The sequence below is a fragment of the Podarcis pityusensis genome (genome assembly GCF_964106645.2).
Source record: "Podarcis pityusensis genome assembly, chromosome: 2".
In the NCBI taxonomy this organism is placed as follows: Eukaryota; Metazoa; Chordata; class Lepidosauria; order Squamata; family Lacertidae; genus Podarcis; species Podarcis pityusensis.
Genome location: NC_138029.1, coordinates 87,127,534 through 87,145,884, shown reverse-complemented (window position 1 = coordinate 87,145,884; position 18,351 = coordinate 87,127,534). Strand labels below are relative to the sequence as shown.

General features: G+C 42.4%; 1 protein-coding gene across 2 annotated transcripts in view; it reads left to right on the top strand.

Moving 5' to 3' along the window:
• Positions 1-15,632: 15,632 nt before the first annotated feature.
• The window catches only part of LOC308472250 (clathrin heavy chain 2-like), a 41,557-nt gene continuing 38,838 nt past the window's right edge, over positions 15,633-18,351 (top strand). Inside the window, exons 1-2 of one of the 2 annotated variants that reach the window (XM_080996952.1) lie at positions 15,633-15,762; positions 17,506-17,580. The gene's annotated coding sequence lies outside the window, so the exon portion shown is untranslated. Of the gene's footprint in view, positions 15,763-16,272; positions 16,487-17,505; positions 17,581-18,351 lie in introns of those variants that run through there. The other variant, XM_080996951.1, reaches the window with a different exon arrangement.

The window sequence follows — 18,351 nt, the reverse complement described above, 5'->3', positions numbered from 1 at the left end:
ACTTTAGATTTCCTGTCCTCCAGTAAGCCTTGTGTTTTATATTCACATATTCACAAAAAATGTGTTACAATATTATTCAAGGGCTCCATTTCTTCCTTGCAACTTCTATCCCATCTTGTGAGATTTCTATTTTTACAGAGTTTCTTTGGTATGTGTTTAATTAGCACCTGCGATTAATTACCTGCAACCAAATGATCCAATGGAATTGGTCCTCTGAGAATGGCAGTCTAATGCTAGTCGTGGGCTTTACTCTCTTAACTTCTAGAGGCCAGCTGTGAACCTTGCAAGACTATTCAGAAGAAAGCCCCACTGAGTTCAATGGGACTTGCTCCCATCCTAGCTAAGTGTGTATAGAATTGCAGCCTACATCTTTAACGTTCCTTAGAGACCGTCTAAAAGACAGTTGTTCCAATGTATCTGAAAAATGTAGAGACCTGGTGATACATATAGAGATATGGTTTATGGTTACAAAAATGAGTTATCAGGCACAGACATATTTGGAATAAACACAGATACCTTAAGCCAGGAATGTAGCCAAGGAATCAACACTCCTGACCCTGCCTGCCCGTAGACTGTCTTGCCAGAGTGGTGCATGCTCTAGTTATCTCCCACTTGGACTACTGCAATGCGCTCTACGTGGGGCTACCTTTGAAGGTGACCCGGAAACTGCAATTAATCCAGAATGCGGCAGCTAGCCTGGTGACTGGGAGTGGCCGCCGAGACCATATAACACCGGTCCTGAAAGTTCTTCATTGGCTCCCAGTATGTTTCCGAGCACAATTCAAACTGTTGGTGCTGACCTTTAAAGCCCTAAATGGCCTCGGTCCTGTATACCTGAAGGAGTGTCTCCACCCCCATCATCCAGCCCGGGCACTGAGGTCCAGTGCTGAGGGCCTTCTGGCAGTTCCCTCGCTGCGAGAAGTGAGGTTACAGGGAACCAGGCAGAGGGCCTTCTCGGTAGTGGCGCCTGCCCTGTGGAATGCCCTCCCAGCAGATGTCAAGGCAATAAACAACTATTTTACTTTTAAAAGACAACTGAAAAGACAACTGCTTAGGGAAGTTTTTAATGTTCAATGTTTTGTCGTGTTTTTAATATTCTGTTGGAAGCCGCCAGAGTGGCTGGAGTTGGAAACCCCAGGGGCTTTATATCATTTTTTTAATTTTCAAATTTAATTTTCAAAATTTTAACTCCTTTCCCTTCCCTTCTCTTTCTTCATTTTTCATCCAATGTTAAGTTTTGCAGATTTAACAAAAGCCCAGCATGTTATTTGCCAGTCTGTTACTTTTGATACCTCTTCCTTTTCTCAATGCCTGTGACTAATAAATAATATATTAATTCCACCTCTGATCCAATTCCCCCCCATGTATCCATATAGCCTAACAAAATTCTAACACATTCCAATGCAATTTCTATTTCTGTTATTTCCTTCATATTTCTTAATATTTGCATCCAACATAACTGACCTTTAAGCAGGGAAGCTTCTTGACTAGGTAAATGTCTGGCTGGGAAGATGATGAAAATATTACCGCAGGAAAACATGGAGGGTAGAGGAAGGCTATACCACAATTTAAAATCGCTTTATGCTCCAACATCCAGTGTCATTGTGTGTTGTATGCATATGTGAGTAAATATTTGCTAGTTTTGTAGAGCTCATGGTAACCTGTACTTCTAACCCTATGCACGTGTTGCAATGAATGAATGGGGGGAGGATCAAATGGCCAATCCACAGTCCTGACTTCCGCATGTTAGGCTGAACATCTGCATAGGACATACATACTGTATGTACAAGAGTATATGGTTATCACCTAAACTGGAGGAGGTCGTGATCAGGGACTGGGCACACAATCCTGTCCTCCCACAGAACATAGTAGAGCATGAGACTCTTAATCTCAGGGTCATGGATTTGAGCCCCACAATGGGCAAAAAGATTTCTGATTGCAGGGGGTTGAGCCAGATGGCCTTTGTGGTCTCTTCCAACTCTACAATTCTGTGATTCTATGGAAATATGTGGGCTTCTGTCAGTGAAGACCAGCTCTGGTATAGAGGCATGGGGTAACAATTTACTGCTCCAAATGTTCAATAAAGCTAAAGGCATAATTCAAGTTACAAGCTATGTCATATTCATAACTCAAGATCTAAAGTAATTGTAAGGATACATTGTGATTTTTGGTGTGTGTGTTCAGTGTCAGGATTAATGGAATAGTTTAAGCGTTGCTGTTTTTTATATGCACAAATGAGACTGTAAATATTTTAAATAAATATTCCTCTCCCTCACTGTTCTGAAGCTGGCTCTTGTCTTACCGGTAAAAATATGGCTTTATTATTACTTGGGTTTGAAAATAATGCTAGACCAGTTTGCTACTGCTAGAACTTTAACAAATCTTACAATTAGCTATGATACAGCGAACAGTCACCTTGGGGGGGGGGGGGCTATTCTGAAAATATTCATGGGAAAGTGATGGACACTAGATAGAATGACTCAATACATTCTCTTATTTCAGATTGTCTTCCTCTAGCTTGCTGGTATGAGACTCTCAGAGTATTTCTGAGAGCCGGATTAAGAGAGGTTGTTGTGCCAATGCTGTTCTCGGATTCACTAGGCTATATGGAACCAATTTGGTCCAACTGGCAATTAAAGTGCTCCAAGCAGAACTGCAAGGTCAGCTCCTGTATGAATCCGAAAGTTGGAACTTTAAGCTAAAGTCTGACATAGATATAGTCCAGAATAACTTCTTAAGAAAGCTATTAGCTCATTTAATTCCATCCCTAGGGCAGCGGGGAGAGCTGAAAACAGGACAGTCTGTACGTGCGTACTGAACTGATTGGCAAAAGACCTCATCTCAGCTGTCTTACAAGTGGGAGCAGACTTTACATGCTCCACAGGGGTGTAGTTGAAAACTACTCGCAAGTTATCCTCCTCTGCTGTGCAATTTAAATACAGGCCCCACATGGTATGGAGTCATTACACTGTGAGTTTTCCTACCCCTGACAGCAGCCGCCAATGAACTTGGGCAGAGACTGGAAAATTCACGGTGTAATGATGTCACATAACATCACACTGGGGAATGTAGTTCCATGTTATGGGACGGGGGAAGAAAAGCCACAGTGGGGATGCCTGTGTCCCTGTCGCACATGCAACATCTGCTGTCTCACTTTTGAGGGATGCAGCCATTCATGTTGTCAAGGGCTCCCAGGCTTACTTAAATTTAGTAGTCACCTCTAGACAATATTCATTTCTGTTGAAGATGCTAGGATCAATGTTTATTAAACCGATGGAAGAGGGGATTTTAAATATTGCCATCTATCAAGAACTTGTTCTGGAACACATTGCCTCAATCTTTATCATGCCTTTGCAAACATGCCCATGGAAAGATTACTAACATGTTTTAGAAATGCTCTTCACAACTATTTTGAGTATCATATATTAGGTTGCAAATTAAATGGATGTCAGATAGTTCAGCAGCTGTAAAGGCACAAAAAGGGTTTTCTGTCCTTGCCCCTTCTAGGAATAAAAGTGAAGAACTTCAACACTATTTGTGCACAGATGTTTGGATGAAGAGATGTAGTTCAGTGGCAGAGCAAGTGCTTTGTGTGACAAAGGTCCCACTCAGATTCAATCCCTGGCATCTCTGGGCAGGGCTGGGAAATACTCCCTGTCTGAAACCATGGACTCATAACGACATCAAGTGGGTTGTCCTGGCCACCTGACAATGCTGTCCTGCAGGGGTGGGGATGAATAGCCCCACCTCTGCCCTAGAGAACTGCTGCCAGTGTAGGCAAGAATGAGTTAAATGGACCAATGGTCTGATTAAGTACAGGCAGCTTTCTATGTTTCTGTGTTCCTAGAAATCTTTAAAAGAATGGACATTTAAACATAGAATGAAAGACCTTTTTGGTCCTACTCAGCTACATTGCCGCTTACGCTCATATAGCTAATGCTAGCTGTCAACAACAACAACAATAGAGTGACTTTTTAAAAGCCTATGTTGTTGTTGTTTAGTCGTTTAGTCGTGTCCGATTCTTCGTGACCTCATGGACCAGAGCACACCAGCACTCCTGTCTTCCACTGCCTCCCGCAGTTTGGTCAGACTCATGTTTGTAGCTTCGAGAACACTGTCCAACCATCTCGTCCTCTGTTGTCCCCTTCTCCTTGTGCCCTCCATCTTTCCCAACATCAGGGTCTTTTCCAGGGAGTCTTCTCTTCTCATGAGGTGGCTAAAGTATTGGAGCCTCAGCTTCACGATCTGTCCTTCCAGTGAGCACTCAGGGCTGATTTCCTTAAGAATGGATACGTTTGATCTTCTTGCAGTCCATGGGACTCTCAAGAGTCTCCTCCAGCACCATAATTCAAAAGCATCAATTCTTCGGCGATCAGCCTTCTTTATGGTCCAGCTCTCACTTCCATACATCACTACTGGGAAAACCATAGCTTTAACTATACGGACCTTTGTTGGTAAGGTGATATCTCTGCTTTTTAAGATGCTGTCTAGGTTTGCCATCGCCTTTCTCCCAAGCCTATAGATCACATTTAATACTGTCTATTTTGGCAATGCTACATTTTTAAAATTGAAAGTGTGTGTGGCGGTGACAGCAAAACTTTCCATACTCAAAGCATTCAGAATTTAAGGTAAAGACCTTTCCTGCCGCCCCACATTGTTATGAGAGGAGACAGACATAAGGACCCAGTTGATATTACCTTTTTTTTTTTTTTTGCTTTCTCCTTCACCCCTACCCTGTAATCAACTAGCACTGCTGTCCCTGGTAGGGGGAGGGAAGCAGCCCCACGATGCTTTAATATCACACTCACATCTTCTCTGTTTACCAAGAGATGGCAGCTCTCTTCTTAATATGAGCCCTTGTCAAGGAAAGCCCACAGCTAATCTTGCCATTCCACTTACACTGCCTGCAAAGCCTCAATTCCATTTTTCATAAAGGTTTGTATGAACAAATCTCTTCCCATTAATCCCATACCTCCCTTCAGATTCTGCACATGCATCTCTGCATAAAGCAGCCTTTTCTTCCTCTTGCAGTTAAAAGATTTAGGGATAACAGAAACCTCTTGAACACAGGACATTGTGCTTGAATATATGTGTATATAATACACAAATACATAAAAACGAGCCTATCAGGAATGGCACCACAGAGGGATCCAGTGGGCTGTGGAATGTCTTGTTTAATAAAAGGGATGTACTCCTACAAGTTGGTTGAAAATGCTTGGCTCAGAGCCCTTATAAGCAATGTGAACTCACTCTGATAATATCTTCTGTTTGAGTGCTGCTACTAACCAAAGAAAAACAGCCTGAGGGCATATAATCATTTAAGATTGGGTATACTAAGAATTATGCCACTGCAATGTGACAAAATCAGATCAGCATGCAGCAACATTACACTGGCATAGGACCACAGAACAGCCCTTCCTATATCAGAGAGCAACCTTAGCTTCACCAGGCTTTTTAAGAATTTGCATATGAAAAGAAATACAATTAAACTACCATCACACAAAAGTACTGCACCTTACATTGTCCTTAATTCAATTCAGCAACATTTGTCTACCAATACTAGTCCAATACTCAGTTGGAAACTGTGAGGACACACAGGCAATTGCCCCTCTCCACATTTTCAGCCCTGGGTTCTTCAGGCTCCATTATTAAACAATTGTTTTAACAGTTATTAAAAAAACTTGTTTGTTTCTCTACCTAGGATCAGACATTACATGTTTATGGATCTTGTGCCAGAAGTTCTCAAACATTTTACAAAGAGGAACGACTAAAAGTTCCCCAGGATTTGCCAGCCTTGCCTTCTTTTTCCAGAAATCTCATACATCTTGAAGGCAAGGGAAAGTCATAGCTCAGTGGCAGGGCACATGTGTTTTGTGTAAACAACCCAAGGTTCAATATCCAGCTTCTCCAAGCAGAGCTGGAAAAAGACTCCTGTCTTATACTATCTATAAGCATTCCAAGGTGGTGTTCTTATCACACCTCATCCAATACCCACAATCCATGAGAAGAGCTTTACTGGGTCAGGTTATTATTTTTTAATATAATTTTTATTTATTTTCCATTTAATATTATACATTCACATCATCTTTATCCATTATACCACCTTGGCTCTTAGAGCCTATTGACTTCCTTCCCTCCTGCCTCATGGCTTTCAAAATTAACCTTTACTGGATCAGATTAATGCCCTTCTAGCAAAGTATTCTAATCCAGATGCTCTGGAAGCTCACACTCACAGCCAGGGCACAAAGGTAATGACTATCCCCTGATATGTGTCTTCAGGGAATATACAAACAAACTGCTGTGGCCAGCAGAGCATTCTCAGATCCACATTTGCATCTCTGTCACCATGATTGCCCGTACGTATGTGCATGTACAGCCAGCCCAACATTTCTGTATTGTTGTGCTGTGCAACTGTGGACTGGGGTTACGAGAACTCAAAGCATGAACACACTGCAGGACACAGATCAGAATCATAATAACACCTGTAATGTTGAAGCAACATAGTCCTAGTTTCCTACTGTTGAATCCTTACTCACGACATTGGATTCAGTCCTAAAGACTGCAGCATTTAAGAATGGTTTGGTTGCATGACAGTATCAGCTTGTTATTTTTATACCCCAACAAAGCTACACCAATTATTCTCCTTCTGATACAAAATCTATAGTTGACCCGTAGTCTTGCTTGATGACGGATAGGACAGCAGGATGTGGCGAGAGCTGTTGTCTATTTATAAATGGACACTAAGTTGATATTTGTAAGATCCTGTATCATGAAAGTAACACGTAGAAGCTTTTAATACGGAAGTAACTGCAAGTGATTGGATTACAGGTGTGGATAGCCCTTGACTCAAGTATCACTGATGATCTTTCCAAAGATGAGCAATTCATGCTCTAAACACACCAATATTTTATTTTTAACAGTCGATGAATTAATGAAGGTGATGCAAGAGAAAACCATTTTTAAAAATTGAATTGCTTTAACAATAACTCAGATTTTTATCCACACAAACAGGCAGTATTACATACTTTGGTATCCTTTGAATATATACAATTTTCAGAAAATGCTCAACAGTGCAGATCACTTATAAATTGATGAGATCGAATAAATAAAAAGCAAGGCTGTTATGGTAGGACCCACTGTTTCACAACAGTTTTCTAGAATCCTCCTGATCAGTACTGCTGACTGGATCTTCTGGACCTAAGACACAATCTGTATTCAGCATCCCTTTCCCCTGCAGAATGCAATCCCTGACCATACGACTAACATTATGGGATCCCCAACCCACAGTACATCTAATCAGCTGGAACATCAGATGCAGGGCCTCTGAAAAGCCCTACTGGCTGAAAAACTGAGCAGCAGTTTCTAAACTACACCCCCCCCCAAAAAAGGCTAGGAGCACAACATGGTCACATGAATAAAATAAAACAGCTGGTTATAAAACTGGGAGCTTTGTCTCAGCTACAGGCAAGTAATTACTAGCAAGTCACAGCTGTGCCCGATCACATGAGCAGGTGAAAATGTGATTGTGATGGGGTGTGATCACACTCTCATCATGCCCCCCCCCCATTCTTCCCATGAGAATTTGCTCAATGCTACTCAAAAGTGGGATTATTTGCTCCAAGAAGAGTTGAGCAATTTGTCCTTGGGAGGCCTCTTTTAAAACCCACATACAAGCAGAACAGGGGTGGGGAGGGCAGCTAACAAGGCTTTCTGTAGTCAAAAGACAAAGAGCAATGACCGCTGTCAAAGGTGACAATGACATCTAAACAAATTGAGAGGACTTTCTGAAGAGACCTTCAGGACACCAAACAACAATCCCTTTTCCGGATCTGAAAGACAAGGCAAAAGAAAACAATATTTTGCAGAAAGTGGATATTGGAGCAGGTCATCTTTATTATGATTCTGAATGGCTGGACCGCATCACATCTAGATAAATGTCACGTAACTAAAAGCTTAAAACATTGCTTTCTGCAAAAAGGATTTTATTTCCAGTTGAGGATTTCACTACTATTCCCTCTCGCAGCTAATCCATTATAGTGCCCTTTCTCGTCCTCTCTTGTGTACAGGGCAGCCTGGCTTACACTCATGGCAGGAAAACGGCTAAACAGCATTTCTCTCCATCAAATGGGTATTGAAATTGGTCTCTTGTGCAGAGTTATTGGTTTCATGTTTGAGGCTGTAGCAGTAATATGCAGTGTTTATGGGAAAAGGCAATAACAGGAGAAGCTAAATGAGATGGAAGCAGTGTTCTACCTGAGTCCTGTATATGCTCTGTAAAGGGGATGGGGCAAAATTCAAAGCACAGCACAGAGGGCTTGAAGGGGACCCTTCCCCCAGTTGCACTTTTCTCCTTGAAGTTGCTTTGCACTCCCCATACCACTTTTAATCAATCAATCTTCCTCCCTCTCAAGCACCAGTTACATGGACGCAGCAGTGAGTGACACCCATGTCTGCAGCCTCACATCTAGTTTGGTCCTCTGTGGTCCATTGAATAGAGAACTGAACTGTGCAGTGGGACCACCAGGGTTCAAGCAGTAATCTGACAGCCATGTATTTGAGAGGTCAATTGTAAGTCAGAGTTTGCCAGGCAAACTCCACAGGAAGCCTATGCATTAAACATACTAGCCCCTTGCGAATGTATTCGCTTCTAGGAAAACATGCCTGGCAGACTAGACTTGCACTCTCCACATCCACATAACTAAGCTATAGAGGCCCTTAGACTGTTAGAAAACAAAGGATTTAAAGGTATGCTAAAGGACATGACAGAGTTTTGCAGAATCATGCAAGGTGTGAAGAACGTGGACAGAGTTTTACACCTTCTCATAATATATTAGAACCAAGGCTCATCCAGTGAAGCTGAAAGGTGGGAGATTCAGGACAAACAACGAAGAAGTACTTCTGCACAGTCAATGACATTGCTGCCTGACCTGAGCAATTGGGGCTCTTCTGTTCACATGAGGATAGGAACCATGTTTTCCTCAGGCCTGTGAACATTGTGGCCAATAAGTAGGGGGCTGGGTGAGGTTTATCCAAAGGTCTATTGGGAGAAACATTTATGAGCTACTTCTTACTTCCTTTATGTAACTTCTGCTCTGGAATAATGGAGTTCAGAGGTCAGCTGCTTTTGAATAAGCTTGCTAAATCCACATTTGATGAAAATGGACTCAGTTCCCACAAATATAATGATTAATCTTTTGTACCCTTCCTTCTGGCCTAAGACCTTGAGAGTAACTATGAATCTGCTATTTATGAAATCATCTTCTTTTGTTTGTCTGGATTCTGTTTCTCCAGCGCCCCTGCTTCAAATAAATATCTTATTTTAAGTAAGCAATATAGAGTTCTGCCTGGGCTGTTTCAACTGTATTTTTGCCAAAGCTTTACGGTTGAGCCAGCAAAGGCAGCTGTATTATACAATCTGAAGGTTCCCACTTTTTTGCAAGGAGATTATTCACTGGCAGCAAACAATGGTATTCATTAAAAACAAAATGACAGTTTTCACTATCAGTTTTGAGTCAGTATCACAATTGCTTGCAACTACTACAGGTGAAGTGTCCACATGGGCTTCCTTCCATGAAAACACGTTGCCAGCATTCTATTTAAATGCTTTCAACATACATTTGGAAGAGGCACCATATGGCCTTTCCCGGGGGGAGGGGCAGAGAAACAAAGTACAATTTGAATTTCAGGTCCTATACAGGAGATAACCCTAACTGAACTCAGAAGTGCTTACTTCTAAGTAGACATGCATAGGTTTGAGTAAAAAGCTGAGAACACCCTATGTGAGCTGATCACACACACTTTTTCCTATGCACTAACTTTTTAGCAGTCATCTGGTCTGTCATGCACTTCACTGCTCTGTCACTACCATATGCCCACCAAGCTTCTTTAAGAGGAAAAAAAAACTTGCCTAACACATGGTGGGAGGACAACTAAAAGTCTGGTGACTGTATTCAAGAGTGAAAGCTTCAAAGAGATGAGGGGCCTACCCAAAAAAGTCAGCTCAAAGCAACAAAACAGACATGCATATATATTAGCACTCAGTGTGATCATTACAGAACTAAATGGATGAATGATTTGATTCAGCATAGGGAAACTACATATATACTCTATCCCAGAGTGGGCCCAGCTACAAAGGTAACCCAGAACTGAACACTTTTACAAAGAACAGCAAATAATACTATTATTTATTAGATTGATGAGATGGGGCTTTACGAAGTACAGGACACATCCTAGCCCTTAGAAGCTCACAAACTAAACAGTATACTTGCAAAAACATAGTATGTGTTACTAACACGTAGTTTCTACATGCTAGTAACACATACTATGCAGCCAAAGAAATTAGGCACTCTTGCTTGGCCTTGTGAAAACGCTTGCCTGATGCTTCCAAACCAAGTAAGAGAAGAGATGCTCTGTGATTGGGAGGAAAGTGGGTGGGGAGAGCAAAAGCAACCCTTATTTCTTTTACACCCTTGGAGAAAAAGCAAAAAAACAGATTTCCATCATCTATGAAGAAACAGGCAGCTATTTCACAAACTGTACATCCAAAATGACAGCATCCTTACCTTCTCATTCCCTCCCACCCCCTTACTTGGAACCAGCCTCTTGGATCGACTACTGGAAGATATGCCTGAATGGGCTGAGACAGTCTGAAAATCGAAGGCTTCCCCAGGGTGCTATTCCTGATGGAATTAGCAGCAGGAGCTGAAAGCTGCATGCAGATAACTTTTTCTTCTTCTTGAAGTGTGTGTAGTGGGGGGAGTGACTACAACGTTTGGATTTGAATAGGAGAGTGATTAGAATAACAGGTTATGCTCCGTCAGAAAGCCTGAGTGTCCTGCAATGTAAATAAATGAGAAATTAGCCTTTCAAGCCTTCTACGCTATGAGATTTATGTACCATGGAGCTGGGGAAGATGATCACCAATAAGGCTTATGGTAAATATTTGAGTGTGCACACTAGGCAGTTAACTCTCCTGTATATAGGGAAAGACATCACAGGAGTTCATCCTACCTGGCAAAGAACTTAAAACACAATCCTGCTGCTCTTGAAGAACTTTGGCCTCAATTACCCATACTATAGAACTGATAACCATCGTGAAAGCACATCTTGCTCCTGACCCCAAAATGCCTGTGTTCAGACTGCCATCCTGAACTGCTTTGTCAGGGAGTGAGCGCCCTTGAACTCAACAGGAGTTACGTTTGACTAAACACGCCTAAGACTGTGCTGCAAATCCCCAGCTGCTTCCCCAAGCCCGGATTGATTGAGAAGACATGTCATGACTAGCTTGGACTTGAGAAAAGGCAATTGGCAGGAAGGATAGGTGGGCAAGGTTGCTTGAGGAAAAGAGCAGAGGATGTTAAAAAAAAAAACCCACACTAAAAACTGGAGCAATAAGTGGGAAATGGGGAGGCTGGCCAGGACTTATGAGAGTTGTTTTCTAAAACATGTAGAGGGCACTAGGTTGAAGTCTGCTGCAAACAACACTTAAAATGAGCTCCATGCTTCAGGTTTGCAGAGCCCCTTGGGCAAGCTGTCTTCAGTGAGCTGCACTCCTTCTTCTTTGCCACTGACCATTTCTTTTCCCTCTCCCTCTGCGCATAATCTGTACCACAAGCCCCTAAGGAGGTGGGTGATGGGAGCAGAAGCCCCCATTAATTTTTCTTATCACTCCTCATTTGAAGAGGGCAGGTGAACAGGCAGCAAGGAGCAAGAGCCAGTCATAAGCGTCAGTAGCAAAGAGCTGGCTGGCATGTGGTCTTTGACCAGTGCCCAGTTATGCTAACCTTTGGTGGGCTTGATGCTATTTGGGAGGGCATCGTTTAAGAGACATGGGATAAAGGGAGTGGGATAATGTATATAGAGCCATGAAATGCACAATCTAAAAAAAGAAGTGATAGCCACATGAAGCTAAAAAAAAAGAGGAACCAAAAATAAAGGGCCACAGGGACAAGATGATGCATAAGGCTTAGAGACAAGAGGGGCTAGAGGAATGGAACAGAAGATAAAAGCCACAGGAATATTCTGGCAGTTATAGTTCCTTTTCTCACTGAAACATTGTGACCTGGTAATCTGATGAGACAACAAGGGCCAATAAGTAGTGTGTATTGATTTGAACTAGCTGGTTCTTTTTAACTGCAGGGTTTCAAGTTCCTGTTGCATTGCTCTATTGAATTTATAGATCTAAGTAATGTTTGATTGTGTTTATTTGCAATAAATTCCACATAATTTGATTGCTATATTCCTAGTCAACTTCATTAAGATCTCATGACCATCCTTAGTGGTCAATATAAGTCTGCTATTAAAGTTTCTGTGGTGAATAGAAACTTGTGCAGCAAAAGGCAAGTCAGTATAAGCAGTTATATATTCCAGACTGTAAATGTTACTGTGTTCACTTTTGTTGGTCGGAAAAGAAAAATAGGTATATAAAAAGAGAATTCCTGGATGCCTAGATCCAAGTTTTGGGCAAGTACTCTTTGGTGAGAGAACCCCAGCAGAGACTTGAAGTCTGGACATATGCAGCAAAGTAAAGTGTGGAAATATACAGGCAGTTAGACCTTTAAAATATCCCCTTCTAAGTTGCTTCTAAAGTTCCTCTCTTACCTTAGCATAAAAGAGACCAGACATTTGGTAGGTTAAAAATGGTTTAATTACAAACTCTTCAAAGGCCAGATTCACATGCTTTTCTGTACAACAGTAAGAAAATGGAGGCAGAAAAACTCAGGTTCAAAAGTGATAAATGTTTCTAAATTATTTGTATGGAAACACAAAGATGGCTTGCTTAAGCCACACTGTCTGGGCTTGGATCAGCGAGCTCAGACCTCCTTCCTGGTAGGATTCACATGGTGGAATGGGAGAACAAAGGCTTGATAACCCAAGGTAAGGGCTAGCTGAGTCTGGCAGGACATCTTACTCTATGGCCTTAACCCCATCATACATTTTGGTTATAAGAGGCAAGTATAATCCAAATGAAACAATACATTTTAAAAAGCAGGGGGGAAGAGATCAGAGTACCAAGTATTGCTATTTTTATTTTTTTTAAATGAAAACTTCAAAAGAAGCTTTCAACTTAGTTTGGATTTTACATCTCACTCATATGCAGCACTAGGCTATTGGTTTAGTATTGATTTAGATTGCAGAATCTAGCTCCTGAATACCTAAACACACTTCCTGCAGGATTTTTGCTTTTCTTGTCAGTCTCCCACCCAAGTGTTGGGCAGCCCCAAACCTGCTTAGCTTGTAAGATCAGACAAGCTCACAGCTTGAAATGCGATGGCAATTTTAAAAATGATTAAACTCACTGCAACCTATTACAGCTGTTCCAGGAAACAAGGATTCACCTTGAACAGCATCCAAAAGAAGAGCAAAACTCCCAACTTCACAAAATATAAACAATATTGAATACCCACAAACCATTTACAAACAGTGACCCTGATCCAACTGTGCAAGTGCACTGTAGCTAGGGCTGCACACATAGTCCATGCCAGATAATCAGAAATCGTGGCGGATGAAGGATCTGACGGGTGGGGAGATGGACCACAAACTGACAGTGTTCTGACCTGGACTACATGCAACACAGATTGGCAGATGCATCAGGGGGAACCGATTGTACGGTAACAACACCCATTGGTTCATACAGTTCCTCATTCTATTAGAGCAGGGGTGGCTAACATGTGTCCCTCCAGAAGTTATTGGACTCCAACTCCCATCAGCCCAAGCTGCTATGGCCAAATGGTTAGGGATGACAGGAGCTGTAGTCCAGCAACAGCTGGAACGCCAGTGATATCCCATTCTTGAATGGGGTGTGTGAATGCAGAAGCCTTCTGTGCATAAATGCTTCTTTGTGGGGCAGGTGATCAACATGAACATTTAAAAAACCCTTCCATGTTATTAGCAGGCCCATGGTAGCAAGATACTTGTTGAGCCGATCTCTCCTAGCTCCCTCAGATGGCTTTTGCTTCTGTGTCTTCTCCCCCAAAAACAAACTTTTGGACATCAGACAAGTAGTTGCAGCCAATGATAGGGAAGAGTGAGAGTGATAATTTTAAACACTTAGTCTTGCTTCTTCCTTCTCTGTGCCAATGGGGAAATGGCCGCTCAGCTGATCTTTAGGTTAACACCACTGTTGATAGGTGTGGTGGCTTCACGTGGAACACGGTCAACACCATCTCTGGGAAGCAAAAGAGGCTGGAGAAGGTGCAGGATGCTAAATCTATTTCAGTCACTATGGTGACAGGATGCAAAGTCCTGTTTTGTAGAAGGAACACTAAGAGCTGTGGCTTGTCACACCGCAGTGGAGGAAGCTATTCGATCCACCTATTAAGGTACAAGAGCTCAGTGCTCCTTTGCATCCTGTCACCAAGTCTACATTGGACACACCAGACTAGAGAATAACTTGCTCAGGGAATCCAGCCACTCTAAATTCCTAAAAACATCATTTGGGGGGATTGAAAAGAAATAAAGACAAGCAATATGACCAGTGGGGAAACATGAAAGCATGTTCACCCCCTCAAGCTGAATGTGGTATCTGATTAAGCAATTCTGTTAACACCATGACTCCTGGCTGTATAACAGAACTTTTCCTCTCTCTCCTCTCTCCACAAGGCTCCTAAATCTGTTCTGAGGTTCCCCCAAATCTCTGGAGAAGATTTGGAGAGGATGTGGTGGGTACACAGACAGAGGAGAAGGGGGGTGGAGTTCCACGGGGCAAAAGAAAATCCTTGCACTAATGGAAATACTTTGTTGGATACCGTGCACTGTTTGCATGATACAGTATAAGTATGTGCAATCCCTACCAAGATTTCCCAAAGGCTACCTTGCACAGTTTCCTTCAACATTCCCAGACAAACATATTCAAGCCAGTTTTTCACATTAACTGCTTCCGGCCGTGAACATTGCACACCATCTGCGTTATTTCTGCTTCTGCCACCCCCGTCAAAAACCAAGTAGCTGCTTGGTTGGTCTTCCTCGCTGAATTCATCTATCTCTTGTTGCCATAAAACAAGCTTTCTGAAACCTCACATTCCCTCCGTATCTTTCTCTGGAGCATGACAAAAGTTGTGTCTGGGCCCCACTCTCTGACTCAGCGGATTAAATAGACTTTGTTGGGATTACAGCTGCCAATCAAGTTCAAGTGCATTTTTAATAGTTTAATTTGTGGCACAGGGTTTCAAATAAACTCATCAAGTGCAGTCGATTAAACTCATTAAGTCCTTACGGACTTGCCTGTGTGCAGTGCTGTTATCAGATTCCGAGACATGAGAATTAATTAGGCCTCTGTTATCCTTTGTATGGATTAGCGTGCTAGGCCCAGAGGCCTGGCGTTTTTCTGTGCACTAGGCCTATAATCTCTTTACCAGCCCTACTGGGAGAGGCAGCGGCCTAAAGAGATTTCTTCAACATTCCTCAAAGATCAAACTACAACCAATTTCACATTCTCTGACATTTTTATTTAAATAAAGTACTGTGCAAATAAGTCACTTTGCCCTGAAGAATACAGGAAGGTGGAAAGGCCTAGATTCTTAAATTATGGCCTATCCTCTGAGGAGCACCCATTTGACTTTTGGGAAGGAAGTGAAACCTTGGTTACTTTGAAGTAGTCCAGGAAAGGTGCTGACCATATCACTCCACTTTTGCTAATCTTGTATTTGCAGTTGCTAATTATTACTGCAACCTTTTTTTGGCTGTACTGTTTTCATCCTTGCTTTATAGAACTCTTTGTTTTCTTGTAAACTGCCTAGGGAGGCTTTTGGATACTAAGGGAAGGTAAGGTACAAAAAAAAAAGTTTTAAATTCAATAAATAATCAGTCTTGTAAATACAGCTGGCATCCTGTATTTGCATCTTCCATGTGAAATATTAGCACATGGATTATAATAGTACATGAAGGGAATGGGAACAGAACATTCCTGGCTTTTAATCGGGTACAGCCTTACAGCAGTTGTGTTGTGCTGGATTTGATGATAGGATGTCAGTTTGTCTTGTCTAGCATTTATCATGGTTTGAAATCACTACACACATCGTGCATCAAATATATTTTGTTCTTATGTATGGTTGTGCACGCTAAGGTTCAGTCTTGCAGCCCAGTCTACTGTAGGTTTACTGAAAAACACCACTAACAGGTTACAGTCACCAATGCCCTGCTAACCTCCAGTTTAGACTACTGTAATGCATTCTACATGGGGCTGCCCTTGAAAATGGTTCAGTAATTGAGATTGGTGCAAAATGCAGCCACCAGGGTGCTGATGGGGGCTGATGGGGGGGGGGTTAGGTGTACGCAATCTCAATTTTACAACTACATTGGGTGCAGATTGTGCTCAAGGTGCTTAGTTAAAGCCCTTAATGCCTAGGGCCTAAATATATCAGAGAATACCTGCTATTCATGCCTTGAGATTTGCAGACGAAGTCCCTCCGAGTGGTCCCTGCACAGAAAAAAAACAGCAGCTCAGGGAAGAGTGTGTGTTTTGTGGTGAAATTCATTTCCCACTAAGGTACATCTGACTTCTCCAATATATTATTTTTGGAAATGGGTTAACATCTCTTTTGTCAGGATTCTGGAGGAGAGGTGTGGTGAAGAATTGTTAGCTGACAAATAATTTGATGCCGCCTTTTTCTGCTGTTCTTAGAGTTATGGCATTATTCTGATTATATTTTGTTTGTATTTAATTCTATTGTTTTCAATATGTTTATATTGAAGTAAAATGTCCTGGGGCCTTACTGGCAAAAGGCAGTATATAAGACAAGACAAACAAACAAACAAACAAATTTCAGTGAGACTTTCTTTCGCTTAAACAGCCCTAGTACCCTAGTAAATTACAACAAGTGTATTTCATTGAAATTGTACACTCCAGTCTTTCTTTTCAAGGGGGAAGTTCATTGAGCATGTGGCAGCAGAACAATTTCAGGCATTTTCATTCCCGTTTTATTTACTGATAATGATAATAAATGTTAGTTAGCCTGTTATCTCTTCTTCTAATTTCCATCAACACCTCCTCATGTTCATTTCCCTCAGAGGAGGGATACTTTTCACCTCCACTGAACTTCTCACGGTCCTGGCCATTTTTACTTAGCATGCAAGGAGTTGGCTGGAGCTAATCCAACCCAAAGGGCTATGGCATGGCTAGGGGATGGGCGAGGCAAGTGAGGAGACACTGGGTAGACCAGGCATAGGCAATCTCGGCTCTCCAGATGCTTTGGGACTACAATTCCCATGATCCCTAGCTAACAGGACCAGTGGTCAGGGATGATGGGAACTGTAGTCCCAGAACATCTGGAGGGCCAAGTTTGCCCATGCCTGGTGTAGACTGTGGCACTGAGACCCATCCGAAAATGGGCCAAGAGTCCCAGCCTACTTTTTGAGAAATGCCAATGTATATGGAACTGCTGGGAGCCAGAGCCTTGGCAACACATTCATCAACAGACACTCCAACTGTATATTTCTTGAAGTTTGCAGGACCTACCATCTCTGTATGTCTATGATACTTCCACTTTGTATACCCCTACTGAACAGGTTTGGAATCACGGTGTATTTTTGGATCTGGCATACTCCTGGAGAAGCAGCCAGCGGTGGTAGCAGTGGCAAGAGGTAGAAGTGTGTTTTACCATCTATATTTACTACGGGTAAGCAAAGCCATGCTTTTGTAACCTTCACACATTAACTGTGAGAGTGTGCTCCTTTCAGGACATGTAGCTCTTATTAATACATTATTGAAAAGCAAACCTTTTGGAATATAAGTATGAAGTGTGCTTCCATATTTTGATTCAGAAAAAGATGCATTTCAACTATTGCATCAGGACTTGGGGAAACAAAGGGGGGCAACCCCAGCATACGCAGTGGTGGAGCTTCATGCTCCAGCACTAGGGGGCGGAGAGCAGGCGGAGTGGGGCTGGCGCGCATCCTGGAGGCGTGGCACACCACCTGTGGGGGGCCCAACCACGATGGCACCCCACTGGGATTGCGCTGCCAGGGGCGGTGTGCTCCCCCCCGCACTCCTCTTCCTCCTCCAGTGAGCGTACATACATCTCTCCCCAACCAAATGACGTCACTGAAGACACCAACCATCAGATTGCTTTTTGCAGCAAGTGGTTGGCCTCAGGCACAGGTTTCAACATGAACACAAATTACTTGGATATAATGTGCCAGTTGAGTGTTTTGCACAAGCAGGGGAACAAATGGCATAACAAGGAAACCATGTTAGTGATTTGTTCAGAGGAGGGAGGAGGGAGCTTTAGGCAGAGCCCTAAGGTGGGACTTCTTCGGTCTTTAAGGATATAGTTATTTACATTCACCAATAAGGCCAGCCACTCACAGGGTTTGCTAAACGAGGCTTTGTCCAAGAGCATTTTTCCAGAGACA